Genomic DNA, 20,753 nt, shown 5'->3' on the forward strand with positions numbered 1-20,753 from the left:
TGGAAATAGTAGGCAAACGCTGCTTTGTTAAATGTATCTGGTTTGTAATATATCCGCAGTGCTACAGTAGGTCTCACGCAGGCGCAGAATGTAGGTGCTTCACCGTTGGCTGTCGTCTTTGCGGTATGTTCAAGTGCAACTTTTTGGCTCTGAAAAAGGTGATGGGAAGCAACGCAACAGTAGGGCTTCATTGCTGCTAGTCCTTTCTAGTTCTCCCAGTGTGCCCCTGTAGGCAGATGAGGGAAGACGCAGGTATACTTCCTTTCCACTCCACTGCAGAATTTCTCAGGAAGTCCTGCGGCCTGGAGGTCCTTCAGCTTTTTCTCTTTGACTTCAGTGATGCGGACGAGTCTTTGCCGTGCATCCTCTGCCATCCGGTCTGCCTCCTTGAAGTTCTCCCTGCGCTTGGTCACGGCCACCAGCTCGCGCTCCCTTACCTGCTGCCGCATTGCTTCGGCGTGGCGGAGCATTTTGTTCCTTTGTTCCGCCTCTTCCTCCTTCTGCTTGGCGATGGCTTGCTGTTGTTCCCGCAGCAGCCTGTCAAACTCTGCCTTCTTCCCAGCAGCCTCCACGGACAGTAAGTGCTCTTTGAGGACAACCTGTTCCAAGCGAGCAGCCTTCAGCATTGCATCCTCCTTGGCTTTCTTCTCGGCCAGCACTTTCTCTTTTTTACGCAAATCTCTCTCCGTGGCTTCTCGATTCCTCCTAGCACGGAGCTCATCCAGCTCTGCCTTCTCGTCTTTGGCTCTCTCTGACTGCGCCCGCAGCCTCGCCATCTCAATGTCCTTCTCCTTCTTTATTCGTGTCTGCTCCGCTTCGTACTCCGCTTCGCGCTCTATTTTCTTGCGGGTGAATTCCAACGCTTTGAAGGTAGCCAGCCTCTCCTCCTCTCTCTTCTGCTCCTTGGCCCGGCAGTTCTCAGCATTGATACGCATGATGTTCTGCTGCAGACGCTCCTGCTCTAACCTCTTTGCCTCCAGGGCCTTCTTGTCCTCTAGCTGCATTCTCTTCAGGTTCTCCAGCAACTTCTGAGTCTCCTGTTCCTTTATTTTGTCTCTCTTCCGTGTGTCCTCCATACGCTCTTCGATCTGGTTGATAATCTGCTGCATCCCGCTGAACCTCTGCTGTTTGCGCAGCTTATCGGTCTGCGTCTGAGTCTCTAAAGCCTTGCAGCGGTCCAGCTCCATTATGGCATCAAGACGCAGATCCTCCTCTGTCAACTTTTGCTGAATCTCTCTCCGCTCCAGTATTTGGGCGTCACGCACCGCATGGCACTGAGCACCCAGAATCAATCCGTTGAGATTTTTCACTTCATCCTCATCCTCCATCCTCCTGGCGTTGGCCCACTTCCGCAGGTTCTGGTCGCGGACCCGGGCTTCCAGCTCGATCTGATTGGCGTCCATTATTGCCTCCTGCTCCACCTGGGGGATCACCCGGGAGGCCAAGGTGATCCGCTCATACTCACCTGGAGACAGAATGTTAGTCTGTACCGAACATTGCTTACTTGGGACCTTGAGAACTCGGATGAGGTCATTGGTGATGATGTGGACTTTGTCTGCTGGCTGGATCTTCCTAACATGACGAGGGCGCGGCTTGTACCTGGTGATGTGGACAGTTTCTGCTGGGTGTGTCTTCCTAGATGTTAGGCCCTGGGTTTGGTAATGGGTGGTCATAATGTTAATACTGATATACTGAATAACAAACAAAAAATACTCAGCAGGGAAGGATTTATAGCATCACTGATTATCACAATGTCTATGACATCATCGCTTATGATGTAACTCATGCATAGATATTGTGACATCACTGACATCTTCAGTGATGTTATGTCACTGTTTAGTCACTGTTGTCACAATGTTTATGCATAAATGACATCATCAGTGATTATTAAAGACACTGATCATGTCAGACATCATGACATTTGCAGTGATGTCATAAATCCTTCCCTGCTGAGTCTATAAATTATGTCATAAATCACTGATGATGTCAAAGTCAACAGTGACATGTTACAATGTCCAGTGAACTGATGTCATACAGTTCTAGACGGCTCAGCCTGGTGGCCAAGTCACCACCACTATAGTGATGTCATATATCACCGCTTATGTCATAAATCACTCATGATGTCAGAAACAGTGATGAGGTCATAAATCACCAATGATGACATGTCATGTCATACAGTTCTAGACGGCTCGGCCTGGTGTCCAGGTCATAGAGGCTCCGACCACACTGTATGATTGGCAGGTGATGTCTGGGAAGAGGCTCCGCCCACACTGTCTGATTGTCAGGTGATGTGTGGGAAGAGGCTCCACCCACACAGTGTGATTGACTGTGAAGTGTGTCTTGGGCTTTTATTGTGAAGGTCTGTGTGAAGTATGTGTTGGGCAGTGATATAATTGGCGGTCTGCCTGCCTGTCTGTACAGAGTTGCAAGGCGTGCCGTTGCTCGGATCGGCTCCAAAATTTGCCAAACCACTGTCTGGCATGAGTTTGGTCACACCAAAACCAAAGTGTGTCCTTCTATGGGGGTCGCACCAGCAATATTTTATGTATTTTATGCCTTCACAATAAAACCCAACACATAAGCAGGGCCGTAACCAGGGTTCCGAAATAGGGGAGGTCCAGCAAGGGGAGGCGGAAAAAATTTGAGGGTTTTTTCCCCCCTTTTTTTGCCATATTTAGAGTAATATATCATTTTAAATCAACATTAGGATTATACTGTTGTGATGTCATTATTCAGTATATTCTCTTTCATGTCACCACCTGCTCAGCTCTGCTGTCAACATAATTGTAACTAACAAACACAAACTGTTTTAGCCAAATTCATATCAAAATGACACCTACAAACACAGGTACACAACCCAAGCCGTACACAACACACAAAGTCATCATCAATAATAAAAAAAAAACATACAGAGGGACATTTATTTATTCCTGATAGGAACGATTGAAAAATAAAATAAAATGTATTATGTTGTTTTTAACTTTACACCACCTCTTTTTGTTACTTATTGGGTCATGAAACTGAAACCATGCATATAGCCACCTGCATACCTGACTTCGGGAGCTTGGCAATTGGCATCATGCATGATTAGCCAGTAGCATCCCAACGTGTCACACAGGTAACATTACTTAAGAGACAGACTAGACACTTACTTTCTTGGTTGTTGCTAAAAAATCTGTCAGTGTCACTCACTGTCTGTCGTTCACTCGCTCACTGTCTCGCAGCTCGCTCACCTTCAATGATCTCGCCAGGCAGACAGACAGTCATCACTCACCACCATGCTGCTGCTCTCTCGGAATCAAGTTACCGCGGACGCGGCGTCAGATGACTTCCTGCCTGACCTGCCTTTCGTTTCAAAATAAAAGCGATCCCGTGTTTTTCATGCTTTTCCATGCAGATTGTTTTATAAAAAAATATATATATATATATATATATATTCTTTTTTTCTCTGAAATATTAGGGGAGGTCCGGACCTCCCCGTCCTCATAGCTAGTTACGGCCATGCACACAAGCCCTCCACAATCATCATTATGTCACAGAAGTTATTATTATATAATTATATCTGACACACAAAAGTGCACATACAGTAGGAACACCAATAAGAGAGCAAATACACGTAACAGGTTTGATAAAGCAATACGAGCTGCTAAACGCCTGTATTCACAGTCTCCATCAACACACTGCTAAGATGCTAAAGCGGTCTCCGAATGTTATGGCCAACCCCATCCATCCAGGACAAAAACTTCAGATTCCTCCCCCATGGCAGAAAGACTGATGATGTCTGGCAGTACCAGAAACTCCCGTCACAGGAACAGCTTCTACCCAACTGCTATCCGCCTCTTCAATAGTTGGGTTTCCAACTTTCCATCCAAAGGTATCGCAAATTTTTAATCGAATTTTCAGAAAGTCAGCAAAAGAAAATACGAAATAATGCGCGTTTCCATCCACTGCTATTATGCAAATTATAGAGCTGTCAATCACCTTGTGTTTAAGGCTGTCTGCTGATCTGCTGCTAGACCCGATGCGTCGTCTTGCAGGCAGGCAGCAACCAACCTTTATTAAACACGTCTGTTATTAATTTAAAGTTTCTTGTTGATCTACAAAGGTACATAGACCATAAGATGCAATTTCTGGATTACCAGGCGCCACTCTTCAACTCGGCAAGCATAACGTTATAATCCACGGACAAAACAATTCTAGAAGTGAGTCGCATTAACATTAATTCCAGTCTTCTATTTAAACACACAACAGCGACATGTCAACATAAAACTGCATGTTTTTTTTAATTGAAATACGACGGAAGATTCGCTTAATCTGTTTCCACTGCATTTATCGCATTTACCATTTATCGATAATGCCAACTTTTCCACCTTCCCCAAGCATGAAAACTTTTTTGCGATTTTTTTCTAATTTTGCGTTTCCACTCAGGTTTTTTATGCGCAAATTGAAATTTCGCATAAAAACAGGTGGATGGAAACCCAACTATTTAGACCCGAAAGCCCCCACAAATCAGGACTTTGTCACTTCCTCCCCCCATGAGCAAACCGGCTCTGCAAGACTGGGGTCCCCCCGTGGACATTATCCCACGGACTTCTACTTGACATCTTACATGGACATTTACATTGTTCCACGGACACTATCCCACCCCTCCCTCCCCCCTTATTACTTAAAAGCCTTTACATTTTACATGGATATTTAGATGGACATGATCCACAGTCATTCATCAGATCATTCAGAACAGAGGGGAAGAGCACCTTTCAATTCTGAAAATAAAGTTAGAATTCTGAGTTTAATGTCAGAATTCTGAAAGAAGAAAGAAGTAGGGTCCACACACCTTGATCACTGGAGCTTCAAGGTGTGCAGACCCAGGGACCCTACTTCTTTCTTGTCTAAGGTATTTTTGATCCAGCATCCAACCCAGTGGGTTTTTGGATGTGCGTGTCTTTTTTTCTTGTTTTACTTTTTAAAATTCTGAAAGAAGTCAGAATTCTGAGGGGGGAAAAGTCAGAAGACTTCTGAGTTTAATGTCAGAATTTTGAGGAAAGAAGATTCAGAATTCTCAGATTAAAGTCAGAATTCTGAGATTAATGTCAGAATTCTGAGATTAAAGTCAGAATTCTGAGATTAAAGTCAGACTTCTCAGATTAAAGTCAGAATTTTGAGGGGGGAAAAGTCAGCATTCAGATTTTAATGTAAAAATTCTGACTTCTGAGGAAAAAAATCAGAAGACCTTCAGCAGCTTCCATCAGAGGAAACACACAGAGAGGAAGGAGCACAGCCAGTCAGTTGCCTTCTTGCCTTGGGTGTTTTATGTACTCTGGGAGGATGCTGTCGACACATGGTGCCTTACGGTCTTCAGCCGTTGGATGGCCTGCTCGATTTCTTGTGTTGTGAAGTTGCTGGATAGATTTGAGTCGCAGCCCGGGGCTCTGAGCAGCTCTTGGACTCTCGTCGATGTTGTTCTGGTGAAGCCCTTGTCTGCGTTGGGGAAGCGGCCGTTGCTCAGCAACGTGATGGAGTTTGTGGTGATGGGACATTGTGCTGGAGTTGATGGAGTTTGTGGTGATGGGACATTGTGCTGGAGTTGATGGAGTTTGTGATGATGGGACATTGTGCTGGAGTTGATGGAGTTTGTGGTGATGGGACATTGTGCTGGAGTTGATGGAGTTTGTGGTGATGGGACATTGTGCTGGAGTTGATGGAGTTTGTGATGATGGGACATTGTGCTGGAGTTGATGGAGTTTGTGGTGATGGGACATTGTGCTGGAGTTGATGGAGTTTGTGATGATGGGACATTGTGCTGGAGTTGTGATGGAGTTTGTGGTGATGGGACATTGTGCTGGAGTTGATGGAGTTTGTGGTGATGGGACATTGTGCTGGAGTTGATGGAGTTTGTGGTGATGGGACATTGTGCTGGAGTTGATGGAGTTTGTGGTGATGGGACATTGTGCTGGAGTTGATGGAGTTTGTGGTGATGGGACATTGTGCTGGAGTTGTCGACCTTCCCGTCAGCTTGTTCATGCTCTGCCACGCCCGGCGGCTGGAGTGTGTTGTGAAGTCAATAGATTCCACTGTCTCCGTCCATCTTTGCCTGTGTTTCTCATTTAGCATGAAGAATAAGTTGTTGGCTGCTTTGTCCCTGTCTTCGCTGGGGGAGAAAAAGACAGCCTCTATGTAGCCTCCCCTATGAGTAGCTTATAGGCCCGCAAGCCCATAAAGCGAAGCTAATATCTTTACCACGTCTACCGACCGCAACCACCAAACATTGTAGAGCAGGTGCAATGAAGTCAAGCCTGCGTCCAGCCCTCGTCTTCCTCCGTCCACACTGATGCAATACAATCTGTGCTTGGGAGGTCAGAAGTTAATGATATTCTTGTGTTCAGTTAAACAGTCATTTATTTAGGTAATATACTGTGCTCCATGCACGGCAGCCATAAATCATCCTAATTTAATAAATGTAGGAATAATGATGAGACGTCCGGCGAAGAGACATTTACTCACAGACCTCATCCCACTTTAATAGTCACAGTGTAAAACAGAAAGATGTCACATAGCATTTGGATGGAGATGCATCACAGGCAATTGGGTCAAATCCTACCTGAGGATTGTGCTCCAGATCCCATCTCTTCCCCCATCCTCTCTCTCTGGAGTCATTTTGTTTTTCTTTTGTTTTTCTGCACAGTCACTTGATTATTCAAATGGTAAATGGTTGCTTTCCAGGCACCCCCTCCCCCCCCCAAAAAAAAGAGGGAGAGACAGAGCGAAGAAAGGGTGTTTTTTCTGAAAACTTTACAATCGCACAGACCTGCCAAGTAGCAATTTGGACAAATTAACACATCGCATGCATTAGCCAAGATATATATTTTACAAGCAACATTGTGCTTCAATAGGCGGCATAATGAAGTGTGAAGGGAGAAATCTGGTGTTTTATGAATCTCTGGTGGATTGCTTTTTGTTTGATCCAGGGGATTAAATGGAAGCTGTTTAGGAGTATTTATGGCCTTTTGAAATATCACTCAACTTAAACAGCCAGGAGCGGTTTTGTTTTAGCTGTGCATTTTTAATGGGAGAGGTGCCAATTTCTGTGTTACAATGGGTTCAAACAACAATGACAGACTGAAACCAGCTTTCTTTTTAGATGTCAACACAATACAAAGTGCTTATTCCTAATAATATTCTCATGTATGATTTAAACATGCAGTTGGCAACAATTTTGTTTTATTCTACACCTTGGGATCCAAAGTCTTTCATTATAATCTAGTGCCCCCTAATGGCTCTGAGGCTTTGGTGCCTCTTAGGGAAGCTGATGAGATGCTGTGAATTTCATCATTAATAGAAAGAAGACGGTCAATGTGCCCACTAATTGCTCCGAGATGTTCAGTGGTGCTTTAATGGGGAGGTGTGACTGGTAGATGTTCAGTGGTGCTTTAATGGGTAGGTGTGACTGCCTGGTAGATGTTCAGTGGTACTTTAATGGGGAGGTGTGACTGGTAGATGTTCAGTGGTGCTTTAATGGGGAGGTGTGACTGGTAGATGTTCAGTGGTGCTTTAATGGGGAGGTGTGACTGGTAGATGTTCAGTGGTGCTTTAATGGGGAGGTGTGACTGGTAGATGTTCAGTGGTACTTTAATGGGGAGGTGTGACTGGTAGATGTTCAGTGCTGCTTTAATGGGGAGGTGTGACTGACTGGTAGATGTTCAGTGGTGCTTTAATAGGGAGGTGTGACTGGTAGATGTTCAGTGGTGCTTTAATGGGTAGGTGTGACTGGTAGATGTTCAGTGGTACTTTAATGGGGAGGTGTGACTGGTAGATGTTCAGTGGTGCTTTAATGGGGAGGTGTGACTGGTAGATGTTCAGTGGTGCTTTAATGGGGAGGTGTGACTGGTAGATGTTCAGTGGTACTTTAATGGGGAGGTGTGACTGGTAGATGTTCAGTGGTACTTTAATGGGGAGGTGTGACTGGTAGATGTTCAGTGCTGCTTTAATGGGGAGGTGTGACTGGTAGATGTTCAGTGCTGCTTTAATGGGGAGGTGTGACTGGTAGATGTTCAGTGCTGCTTTAATGGGGAGGTGTGACTGGTAGATGTTCAGTGGTGCTTTAATAGGGAGGTGTGACTGGTAGATGTTCAGTGGTACTTTAATGGGGAGGTGTGACTGGTAGATGTTCAGTGGTACTTTAATGGGGAGGTGTGACTGGTAGATGTTCAGTGCTGCTTTAATGGGGAGGTGTGACTGGTAGATGTTCAGTGGTGCTTTAATAGGGAGGTGTGACTGGTAGATGTTCAGTGGTACTTTAATGGGGAGGTGTGACTGGTAGGTGTTCAGCGGTGCTTTAATGGGGAGGTGTGACTGGTAGATGTTCAGTGGTACTTTAATGGGGAGGTGTGACTGGTAGATGTTCAGTGGTGCTTTAATGGGGAGGTGTGACTGGTAGATGTTCAGTGGTGCTTTAATGGGGAGGTGTGACTGGTAGATGTTCAGTGGTACTTTAATGGGGAGGTGTGACTGACTGGTAGATGTTCAGTGGTGCTTTAATGGGTAGGTGTGACTGGTAGATGTTCAGTGGTACTTTAATGGGGAGGTGTGACTGGTAGATGTTCAGTGGTACTTTAATGGGGAGGTGTGACTGGTAGATGTTCAGCGGTGCTTTAATGGGGAGGTGTGACTGGTAGATGTTCAGTGGTGCTTTAATGGGGAGGTGTGACTGGTAGATGTTCAGTGGTACTTTAATGGAGAGGTGTGACTGGTAGATGTTCAGTGGTGCTTTAATGGGGAGGTGTGACTGACTGGTAGATGTTCAGTGGTACTTTAATGGGGAGGTGTGACTGGTAGATGTTCAGTGGTACTTTAATGGGGAGGTTTGACTGGTAGATGTTCAGTGGTACATTAATGGGGAGGTGTGACTGGTAGATGTTCAGTGGTGCTTTAATGGGGAGGTGTGACTGGTAGATGTTCAGTGGTACTTTAATGGGGAGGTGTGACTGGTAGATGTTCAGTGGTACTTTAATGGGGAGGTTTGACTGGTAGATGTTCAGCGGTGCTTTAATGGGGAGGTTTGACTGGTAGATGTTCAGCGGTGCTTTAATGGGGAGGTGTGACTGACTGGTAGATGTTCAGTGGTACTTTAATGGGGAGGTGTGACTGGTAGATGTTCAGTGGTGCTTTAATGGGGAGGTGTGACTGGTAGATGTTCAGTGGTGCTTTAATGGGGAGGTGTGACTGGTAGATGTTCAGTGGTACTTTAATGGGGAGGTGTGACTGGTAGATGTTCAGTGGTGCTTTAATGGGGAGGTGTGACTGACTGGTAGATGTTCAGTGGTACTTTAATGGGGAGGTGTGACTGACTGGTAGATGTTCAGTGGTACTTTAATGGGGAGGTGTGACTGGTAGATGTTCAGTGGTACTTTAATGGGGAGGTGTGACTGACTGGTAGAGGTTCAGTGGTACTTTAATGGGGAGGTGTGACTGGTAGATGTTCAGTGGTGCTTTAATGGGGAGGTGTGACTGGTAGATGTTCAGTGGTACTTTAATGGGGAGGTGTGACTGACTGGTAGATGTTCAGTGGTACTTTAATGGGGAGGTGTGACTGACTGGTAGATGTTCAGTGGTACTTTAATGGGGAGGTGTGACTGGTAGATGTTCAGTGGTACTTTAATGGGGAGGTGTGACTGGTAGGGCCCCTCTCAAAATGAAAGCAGCATGCCGTCCAAGCTCTTTTGAAGCAGACAGACAGAGAGCCCATTTGACAGAGGAAATAATGAGAGACGCCATTGGAAGCGGAGCCAGAGAACATCCGGCATGAAGACAAATCAATGAAATCCATTTGACTTTCAAGCCTCCAAATGCCAGGAAGCACAAAAAAAGCAAGATTTCTCAGTGCCCTATCAAAACCCGCTAATTCTTTGTGACATTCCCCAGCAATTTCCCTCAGTATGTAAATGTCTTTCGGCAATCTGATTTAAACAAATGTCATTCATGAGTTAAACAAGGACTAGACGGACAATTGTTGTCTTCCTCTTTTTCATGTTGTCTAACTGAAAGCCATCTGTAATGGCTAGATAAGCCGTGGGGACAGGTGGGCAAGAAAAGCAATTTCATCAATGTCTGAGTACGTCCGAAAGTTCCCCTGCACATTGTGATCAGAGCTGGATGTTCACGATGTCCACATTTGATATTACACCCTACACTTTAGAGATGAAACAGTATGAAAATTTCATATCACGATTATAGTGACCAAAATTATCACGCTTATCAGTATTATTGTGGTATTGTTAAAAAATGTGCTGAGATTTTTCAAAAAGTACTGATACATTCACTGAAATCATTTTGCCAAGCATGCACACCTGCATCTGGGAGATCTGCTGCTAACTTTGGTTGATGATGGACAGTATTTACCATGTTTTTCAAAGTGCCGTAATCACGGTAATACGGTTTGAATGATAACGAAAAATTGTAACGGTACGGTTATTGTCAGGAATTTTACCATGGTTTATCATTAAACCAGTTATCGTTTCATCCCTAATACACCTATGTGCTGTATAAATACAGTCCACTTAGTGTTACATTCTACTGCGCATCTTTGCTCCCAAATTCTGATACAAATCCTCCAGTATATGCTTCACTTTTGTAATGCGCCCCCCTCTCCAGAAGAGCTACTCCATAAGTTCAAAGCCGAGGGTCCGCACAGCATGGGGTCTACCGTGCTCCAGTACAGCCTGTCTGCTTGTATGGCTGCTGGAGCCTGTCAATTTAAACTGGGCAGAGATCTGAAGGCCAAGCAGGAGAGGAGGGGAAGAAGAGGGGGTGGAATGGAGAGAAATCCAGGCTTTTGGGCTCTCTGCGGAGGAACTTGTCAGTCACGCGTCCAGCAATATACAGTCAAAATGGTTGTACTGTATTGCACGTGCTGCTTTAGAGAGAATCAGATGACGACCATCTATGCCAGATTATATTTGACATAAGATGACGTGCATAATATGTATTCCTTTCCATTGGGCTTACCCCACCACTGCACAGGCAGGCCCTATCCCTTATAGGACTTGTCAAATGTTCCTTTAGAACAATACACAGATCAGCTAAGCTAAGCAATTACAATTATAAACTTCACCAAATCTTTCAATTCTCAGTTCAGGTTTTTGGATCCCCTCAGTCACCAGAGTTCCTCTAGACTCCTTTTGGGATGCTGTTCATGATGCCAATTGATGAATAATTTTATAAGAAAGAGTTCTCCGTCCGTTGACTTCATTTAGTGGTTTCTTAATGATACAGTACATGCATGGAGAGAAGTATATCATAGCAAAGGGAATGGTGCAACTGCAACTCTCTAACAAGGGTTAGACTAGCCAGGACAACGACAGCCACCTGTAAGCCCACCCCCCCTAGACAAAGCATGATCTCATCATTTTCACATCGTATTTGTATGTTGTCTCAGTGGGTCTAAGGAACAATTAGTATATTTTCTATATACAGCAGCCATAAACCCTCACATGGAAGCACATTAATCAAATCATACAAAGCGCATACATATATACATACATACATACATACATACATACATACATACATACATACAATTATACTGTACTACATGTACATATTTTCTCTACAGTGACAGCAAGTGGGTGGTTCAGAGATGGTGATGCAGTGAATAAAAATAATCATATCATATTAGTCAAGGGACATAGCCTACTACTAAGTTTGTGCAAATCTGTCTTTTAGAATGATTTGCGCAAAAGTATCCCAAAGGCCCTCGACCATATAAAGTCAACAGTGACTTCCCTTCACACTAATAGACCCTTCTCACGGTGGCCATTTTGTGTCGAAATGGCAGGGTAAACACAGGTGCAAGCAAAACACTAATGAGGGTTTCCAACTTCCATGATTGGAATTTGGAAACCCTCATTAGTGTTTTGCTTGCACCTGTTTATTCTGCCTTTTCGACACAAAATGGCACCCGTGAAAAGGGTCTATAGCCTAGCCTCCAACTTAGTCATTATAGCACTGCTCAATGTCAGGCGCAAACAGGTGAATGCAGAATTACGGTGATTTGATCTTCTCCCACACTACAAGACATAAGAACTTTACTCAACACTTTACTTTGCAAATCTCTTTTTGGGTAGGCTACTTGAATATTTAGCTGTCATTCCAAATAGTCAATCTCATGTGCGTTATTGTGCCTACACTTACGTCTGTTCAACACCCACCTTTAAGGACAGTTTCTTGGATAAATTTGCTGAGCTGCCTGTCACCATCAAAGTCTTTTATGCCAGCACAAAACTAGTTGACTAATTAATAATGTTACAAGTTATGAAACAGCTAGCACTGGCTGTAATGTTGTTGACCGTTGCTACTCACATTATGAGCTGGTGATGCTCCTGCCGTGTGTCAAGTGGTGTTAATGATTCTGGCTGAGGTCATAATAAGGTCCGTCCAACCTCAAAATAAAAGCCTTCCTGGGGAGGAAACACCTGTCCCCTCCGTCGAGACGTCAAGAGACTCTGGCAGTTAGCAGCCGTCCAAGAGCCACTTATCTTGTCTCCTCTGCAACACATGGAGGCATCCTGAGGCACAGAGGAGGTAGTGGAGGGAAGGAGGTGATGGTGAAGTAAAGTCAGTGATTTTTGGAGCTTTGAGATCCAACCAATAATCATTCAAACGCAGCCGGTGTGCAAATGATTCACGTAAATGGGAGTTGTAATACATAAACCTTACCACAAGATGGAGCCAGACTTAATACAGCCATAAGGCCATCAAAAACACCAATCATGTAGGCTACAACATGATTTGCATGGTCTAACAGCCCTCTGCAATGCACTTGAAATTGGTCTGAAACTCAGCTGCAACAGTTGCAAAACTCTCAGCTTTGTGCAACTATTTTCATGCAACAGCCAATCAAAAACACTGATAAGTAGAGCTCTAATGCACTGATGTCTCTCTTCCTATCCTCCGGGACAGCCAATGAAAGAAAATAGCCAGCCAGTGGCAGAAGAATACCGGATAAAGTTGCATGGAAATTATGTTTCATGCATTTTGCAACCTGCAACTAGATGCCTGAAAGTTTCACCATGTAAAGCCAGCCTAACATCAAATGTATGTTTGCACATTGCACTTTTGTGCTATGCACTTGTTTTTCTTTTGTTATTGCACTAACTATTGTACTGTATGTATCTCGTGACAGCCTGTATGTCCAAGACAAATTTCCCTTGGGACAAATACAATAATCTTGAATGTGGAATTTCCACACAGGCCTTCCTTCCTAACCTCACGCTGCCAGATGGCTTGTTTTCACATAACCATCTGGGAATGAGTCGTTTGGGAAACCGTTTCAAAGATCAGGCATTTTCAAAAAATACCTGGAAGTTGATTGGATGAACCATCTGTCTATCACGGGCTCGCTCTCACTGGCATCACACCTAAAGCCTGCCCGTAGCATGCCTCATAGGACGCTAATTGTAACGAAGCAGCAGGGCCGTGCAGAGACCCTTAGAGGGGCAGGGGTTCAAAAGTTTAAAAAGGGCACAACACTGCGGCGTGCTGCGGTTTCACTGTTGCTGACCCGCCGCCAGTCAGTCGGAGCTCGGCAGCTGGGCAGTGGGCAGGATGGCGAAGGCATGAGTCATGACCAGTGGGCAACAGAATTAGGGAATGTATGAAGCCAGTCGTGAAATTCCATTAATTCGAAAAGTCCGCAGGGGGGCGCACGTCAGGTCCGGAAGTGACGACACGTACATTGGCTCCAATGTAAAAATGCGCCGACTTCTCTCTCGTTCTGTGTCTTAAATAAACATTTTCCGAATGAGCTTATGGTCTGAATAAACAATTTCAAGTCTTTTTCATGCTCCCCTGGGCTCCGTTTTCTAAATTATGGTCCCATTTCGAGTAAAAGACTCAAAAGAGCCGATAAAAATTATAACTTTGGGGGCGGGATTTTCTTTGATTGACACCAGCCAGCCCAACCAGTTGCCAAGGCAGGCTAGCTAGCTAGCTAGCAACGTAGCCAGAGATTAAAAGTAAAATAACAGAAACAGCGTTACCCTTATGATATTTTAATGATGTTAGTAGACACACGTAATAGTATAGATCCCCGTTATGAGGTATGTTGATCAAAAGAACACCTAAAACGCTATATCAAAATCGGGTTTTAGTGGACGGGCAGCTCTGAAGTTGGGGCTTCAGAGCTGATCTGCGGCTAGCTAGCTAGCAACAGTATAGAGCCCCCGAGGTCTGTTGATCAAAAGAACACCTAACGCTATATCGTTATGTAATGTGACTTGTGACATGATCACCACATTTCAATAAATATAACGTTTTTGCACATTTGAATGCTGCTGGTCGTTTGTTTAACGCTGTATATATTGGACATTTAAAGCTGATACACAATTGTGTTGAGGTAATTCCGCAAAGCTCAGTTAAAAATATAACGTGTAACACTTAAAACAATCAAATGTAATTTTTTCACAGTAATACAGTCCAGGCCATGGTGAGCTAAGTGTTTGAATTATATCGAAATATATTTGTATGGTGTAGCAGACATTACAATAATATGACAATATAAGCCAGTTACCCTAGCTAGAGAGAGCAATTTCAGCCCACCAGATATCACCATATTTCATTTCAATAAATATTAAGCATTCATTGATTGAAGCAGACTGCTGGTTTCTCCGTCGTCATGTCCTCTGGTCCAATCTTCGGTTCGTATCACTCGACATCAACAATCTTATACATGATAATATACAACAAGGCTATCTTTGTTGACAATGTTTATTGACAAAAGCATTAAAACAAGCAAATATAACAATATTCTCCGGTCACTGGCACTAGCTACAACTTGAACAGAATATTATAGCTTTGATCTTCACAAATCATGATCCTCTGTTGTGTAGTTTAGCGTTAATCTCAGGAGAACAGAATATTATTGCTTCGATCTGTGTGTCCCATCTGGTACTGGACGGCGCTACCCCTGGAAGAAACGAATTAGACACTGTTAATCACTGTATAACGTTAACGTTTGCTTACCCAACACTACGTGCGATTGGTAAATACTGTAAATGTAGCCTTGTACCAAGACGCTGATTACATTACACTGCATTACATTGCATCAGCTGATGCAATCTGTAAGGAGGCTACTGTAAATGCAGAGGTGGATAAACTATCCAGAGGAGTTGAACCCCCTTGTTCCCCCTCATTGATTGATAGTTATCTAACGTTAGCTAGATATATAACGCTATAGCTGGTAGATCATATGAGTATGCTTTGAATCTGCCTCATCTCAAAGAGGTAACCTAGGTAAACAGAACTGCGTTTGTTTTCTGTCTACGTCCGAATCTGTGCAGCATGCAATACTGTTTAACGTTGTATAACGTTAACTTATGCTACTCTAGTCTAACGTCCTCCTGTAATGACAAATGGACATGTAGCTAGCGTTAATGTCATGCTATGCAATTAGCGTTACGTTAGAAAATAAGATTACCTCGATTTTGTGGAAGATGCAAGCGGCAGGCTGGTGACGCCGCGCGAGGTCTGGAGGAAATAATACTCTGGTTTTTCTTCGGGCTATTGTATTCAATGTGAGAGCAATGGAGCAAGGCTAGCAATAGCAACTAACGTTAGCAACATTTGTTAGCCAAGCTAACGGCTAGCAGGGAAAATAACATGAACAAGATGGATGCCGTGGCGGAGGAAACCCTCCCCCGAGTCCCGTCCACGCTCACGCCCTTTCCTGTTTTCCCGGCTCCAGGTTTGAACAGATTTCCCACAATGCAACAGGAAAATCCATTCATCCAATCAAACGAAATCAAACAATATCGGGAAGTGAGCTTCATTTTGCCGTGTCAAAATCATATAGCTAAGGTGGTCCAGATATTATGTACAGTCTATGGTCATGACCCACCCATCTCTGCCTCTGATTGACACAGGAGACGAGGAGAGACGCAGGATAGGATAGCCAAGCGAATTTTATTTGGATCCACAACGTTTGACACTAGGCCAATCAGAGGCAGAGAAGGGCGGGGTCATGCCTTCACCATCCTGGGGAAAAAATATCACGCACGTCACAGAGATGCAGACGATTACTTAACTTCTGGTTGAAAGGTCAACATGTGTAAACTGTGAGAACATTTGATTTATTGCTAAATTCTTTTTCTTTCTTCAAAAAGGACACTTTGGGCATGGGGGGAAACGGGGCAGGTGCTCGGGCACGTAGCACCCCCCTCTGCACGTGCCTACGAACCACTGGTGGGTCGGATTCAAACCGATAGATTGAAGCGTGACAAAATGGATTTGTTGTGTCAACGTGATCTCATGATGTTCCAGTTGCCTTGCAAAGTTACTACCTTCCTTCATGGCCACCTAATCTTGACTCTTTCAGTCCTCTGCTCTCCGGTGATAGGCTAGCTGATAATGTGGTGAGCGTACTGCTGTGCATCATCAAGGTGGGTGCTTCATCGGTGGTGGATGAGTTGAAAAATGTGTATGCACCCTGATAGATGACGCTCTGAGGCCTACAGTATAGGCGACAGCCCAGTGGTTGAGAAACATTAAAATACCTAATTTCCCCTCCAAAATCAGATGGACTCCTCTACAAAATCATCCCAATCATTCTAGAAGTATTCTTTTCTTTAAAATAGAGCTATTCTGGTAATCTGGTGAAAATCTGTATTTTTTCATATCGCAATATATATCGCAGGGGCAGGGAATATCGCAATGTCAGTTTTTTCCAATATCGTGCAGCCCTAATCCAGGTGTAACCATAGTTCAAATCCCCATGGTTCTGGAGTCAAATGCATCACCACCAGCGTATTATACACTGGTGGTGACCGTGATAGACATGCACAGCATTCTGCCCCTGTCTGTTCCTTGAACCCTGTCTAGAGCCATATCCTGCAGTTTAAGCGTCACACATCCAGATCCACACGGAACCTTCTGGAGCTCCCGCTCTACTGTGAATGTCGAGCCAAAGTGTTGGCATTGATGGCCCTGGAGAGCTAATGAATTTCCCAAGCTGACAAAGCCATATTGTGCATTAGGCCTACTAACTTTTCATAATCATTGGGGGAAATGATCCTAACCTTGCAAGGCAGCTGGATTCGTGAGCATGAGGTCAGATCACACGACAAAACAAAACCATTTGGCAGTGTCAGGTTATCATCATCCTGCTTTGCAGTACAAAACACCCAACAGGAAGATACGGTGGAGGTAGGCCCTATACTGTATCATGATGACCTGATTAATATATGTACATTTTTGTATTATTCATTATAGTAATATTATTATAATCACCATTCAAACACCATGCTCATAATATGCAAGACCTAGAAGTGGCAAGGATGCAGTACATAGCGCTCTCCTCTACTATAATTTATTTGACTGGCACTGCCCCCTAGTGGGGTAAGTCAAACAGCCACATCCAATAAAGAACTATACATTTAACTAGAAATTGAGCGCGCTTCTTTAGCGTCCCTCACTGGCTCGCCCGCTGAACTGGCAGCGCTACCGCGCCTCGAGTCGTTGGTTGGTCTCGCCCGCTTCGTCGGTGTGACCTCGCCCGCTCAACTGGGATGCACAGTTGGGCAGTTGGGCAATTGTGCACCGCGCGGAGCACCGCCCAATTATATTAGTAAGACATTACAGCAAAACTATAAACCGTACTGTACGAGTATTATACAGCAATAGCATATGAATACCCCAAAAAGTACAGAAAATTCACCAGAAAATGACCATTGACTGAACATTCCCTCTTGGAATGTTATGAATATTACTTTTTTTTACCCCCCACCCCATTTTTTTTAAAGGATAGTTATGATTTTTGGAACCCTAGCTCTATTTGCTATACTTACCAATGATGATGTTGATTGGTAGATTGAATTCCTTTCTCAACACAATCCATGCTGTTCCTCATGCTAGCTCCAGATAGTTAGCCTTAAACCAATACAAGGTCAATGGGGTCACGCTCCTGTCTGTGCAAGCTGACAGGCTCACTGAAATTTACTTTGTGTGACTGTGGAGGAACACTTTCAGATATCTGTTATCTCTCTGATGAGGACTGAAGTTGGTTTCAAAAAAATACATGCACTCAACCTGCTAAGGATATTTTGTCCTCTTAACTGTACCAGTGTAATATTACACTACACAAGGGATGTTTAATTTATGTCAAATGCACTTACTTTGTTAAGCGAAGTCATTCAAAAGTAATCAGGAAACAGTTATTTAGGAAAGCTTGTTTATCCTCCAAACTCTTGATGTGGGGGGGCAGTAACTGGCAAAATCATGCATGTGTGAAATAGCAGTTGTGTAACCATTTACTGTATGTGTAATGGCATAATCATGAAAGTAAAGTTTTTTCTTCTTCTGAGAGCTCAGGAGACTGTCTGCTACATTTTAGATTTTGAGTTGGGCAGCATTCAAAGAGTCCTAACCTCCTCATTTCTGTGAGTGATGAGCTGATTCCACCCTCATAAAATCTGAGAAAACCACTAAAGGTCTCTATGGTTCATATGATGGTCCATATCGGCCATTTTTATGCCATGATTTGTTGGGCTCAGTCAGTCTTGTGGAATTGTATAAAGATTTTTAATTTAATGTGGCAATCTGAGAGGTTGTGAAGCACTGTGCTGGCATGGTGTCTGAGAGATATTTGTATGATCCTTTCTCTGCCATGGGCTATCACAGCCTCTTATTAGCCTGCTATACCAGGCACTAATAATGTTTATGGAAGTTTCATTGCTTTTGTTGGACAGTTAAACTGCCCTTTTGTGGTTTATGAGGTCATGCTGTTTAGAAAGCCTGGATCTGAGCTGACGGTTTCATAGACCACAGTTTGTGCAAGTGATTTCAAGTAGCGCTTTCATCCACATGCTACAGCCTCAGTTTATTAGCGATACAAACTCAAGCGCACACACTTAAAATAACTGGCAATTCTTTTAGTAGCTAATTAAAAGGCAAGATTTATCTGATCTCTTGATATTGAGTAGGCCTACACTGATCTTCCTCTTGTTAATTAATTTTCATTCCTCAGATGATTTTATTCTTTGATGCACAAGACATTTATGATGTCAGGCAAATGATCTTTAATTAGCTGAGATTATAAACACCATACCCACCATAGGGGATTAGTTGTATAAAATGTATCACTTTCTTCATCTGACAGTTGGCTGAAATCCAAATGAGTCCTTTAGACTATCCAGTGAATCTTAACTGTGTGTCACATACAATATGGACATGAAATGAAATTATTTTGCAAGATTGTTGCATACAAAATAAATAAATAAGTAAATAAATAAATAAATAAATAAATAAATAAACAAACAAACAAATAACTAAACAAATAAAAACATGTATTAAGGTACAACAGTGAAGTTGTTCTACGCTGGGGGTCAGACCCTAACCCGGAGACCCTAACCCTAAGGACCCAGGGGTCCAACAATGCCTAACCCTAACCAGACCCCCCCCCCCCCCCCCTCCCACGCCAAACCTAACCAGACCACCCACCCAAATGCCTAAACCAGAAAGAAAGAAAGAAAAACCCGGGTTGATCCATTAAATGAAGAAGAAGAAGAAGAAGAAGATTGTATAAATGCTATTTAGCACTTCTGTCTTGTTTGTGTCTCATTAAATCAGCTGTATATACAGCACGGCCTACGTGTGGACATGAGGCTGCAGTGTTTGTATGCGCAAAATGCCACGAAATGCCTTGTTATCAACTGTTATTGCTAACAATGGCTAGCCTGGCTAGCGAGTGGATCTGACCAGTGAACAAACAGTGAACTTCCCAGCTCAACTTTTCTGCAAATGGAACGCTAACAAAACGGATGTGACGTCATTTAGCCTCCACATCCCAGTTCTTTTGCGATAAAGGATATGGTAAATTTCATATACATAAGGCCAGAGTGCTAAAATCTTCCCCCAATTTCATAAGGTTTCTTTGTGAGTTTAATGATTACATTAGGACTCTTAAACGTATAGATGGTAATAAGAGTAATAAAACTGTCAAATTATATTGTGAACTATTTAAAGAGGAATAATTTTGTTTTTGTTTTCACTTTCGTCATTGCTACTTGATTCTCGACTGTAATTTGTACCATCATACTTGTCCATCTTAATCTATTTTCTGTAATGAGCACATGTCTGTTCCAATATTCAATGTTCTCTTGTCTGTTTGAATAAAAAAAAAAAAAAAAAAAAAAAAAAAAAAAAATTGCGATAAAGGAACGCACGAGCACGAGAAGAAGACGTCGAGGTCGAGGACGATGTATTTCGGATTCATTATTGACGGCGTTTTCAAGGTTATAACTTCGATGAAAAGTTGGAATTACTCGGAAGAGGGGAGCAGAAAACCAAAGCTTTTTGAGCAAAGGTTGGGGAGTTGGGGGGCACACAGCCGAAGTTGATCGAAGTCAGCAAGGGTAAGTTATTTAAAAATGTATACTGTCTAATATAGGCCGACGTTTACCCCGCTAGCCGGGTGCTTCTCGCTCATACTGAGCATTAGCGCCCGGCGAACGTCAACGCATTTCCCATCAAACAATCGTGCCGCTCTCACGTCTAGGTATAAAAAGCAACCCTTACCTGAGCCAAACACGTGAAGTGAAGACGCTATCCAATGCCCAACATCCTCTTCTTTTAAATACCTATAGTGGCCTCTTCCAAATTGTTGCATAAAATCCACTTTTCTGTCTTTGAAAAACCGAAAATCATTCATCTGGAACAACCCGGAAACAACGACTCACTGTTTACTCACTGTATACTCACTAATGCCC

At 43.5% G+C, this 20,753-nt stretch overlaps 1 pseudogene across 1 annotated transcript; it reads right to left on the minus strand.

The window, feature by feature from the left end:
• Positions 1–206: 206 nt before the first annotated feature.
• Positions 207–1,673, minus strand: LOC310771041 (cilia- and flagella-associated protein 45 pseudogene; annotated as a pseudogene). The gene has a single exon. The product of its transcript is annotated as a cilia- and flagella-associated protein 45 pseudogene (transcript).
• Between the last annotated feature and the right edge of the window lie 19,080 nt (positions 1,674–20,753).

Source organism: Poromitra crassiceps (assembly GCF_964638095.1).
Source record: "Poromitra crassiceps genome assembly, chromosome: 2".
NCBI lineage: Eukaryota > Metazoa > Chordata > Actinopteri > Beryciformes > Melamphaidae > Poromitra > Poromitra crassiceps.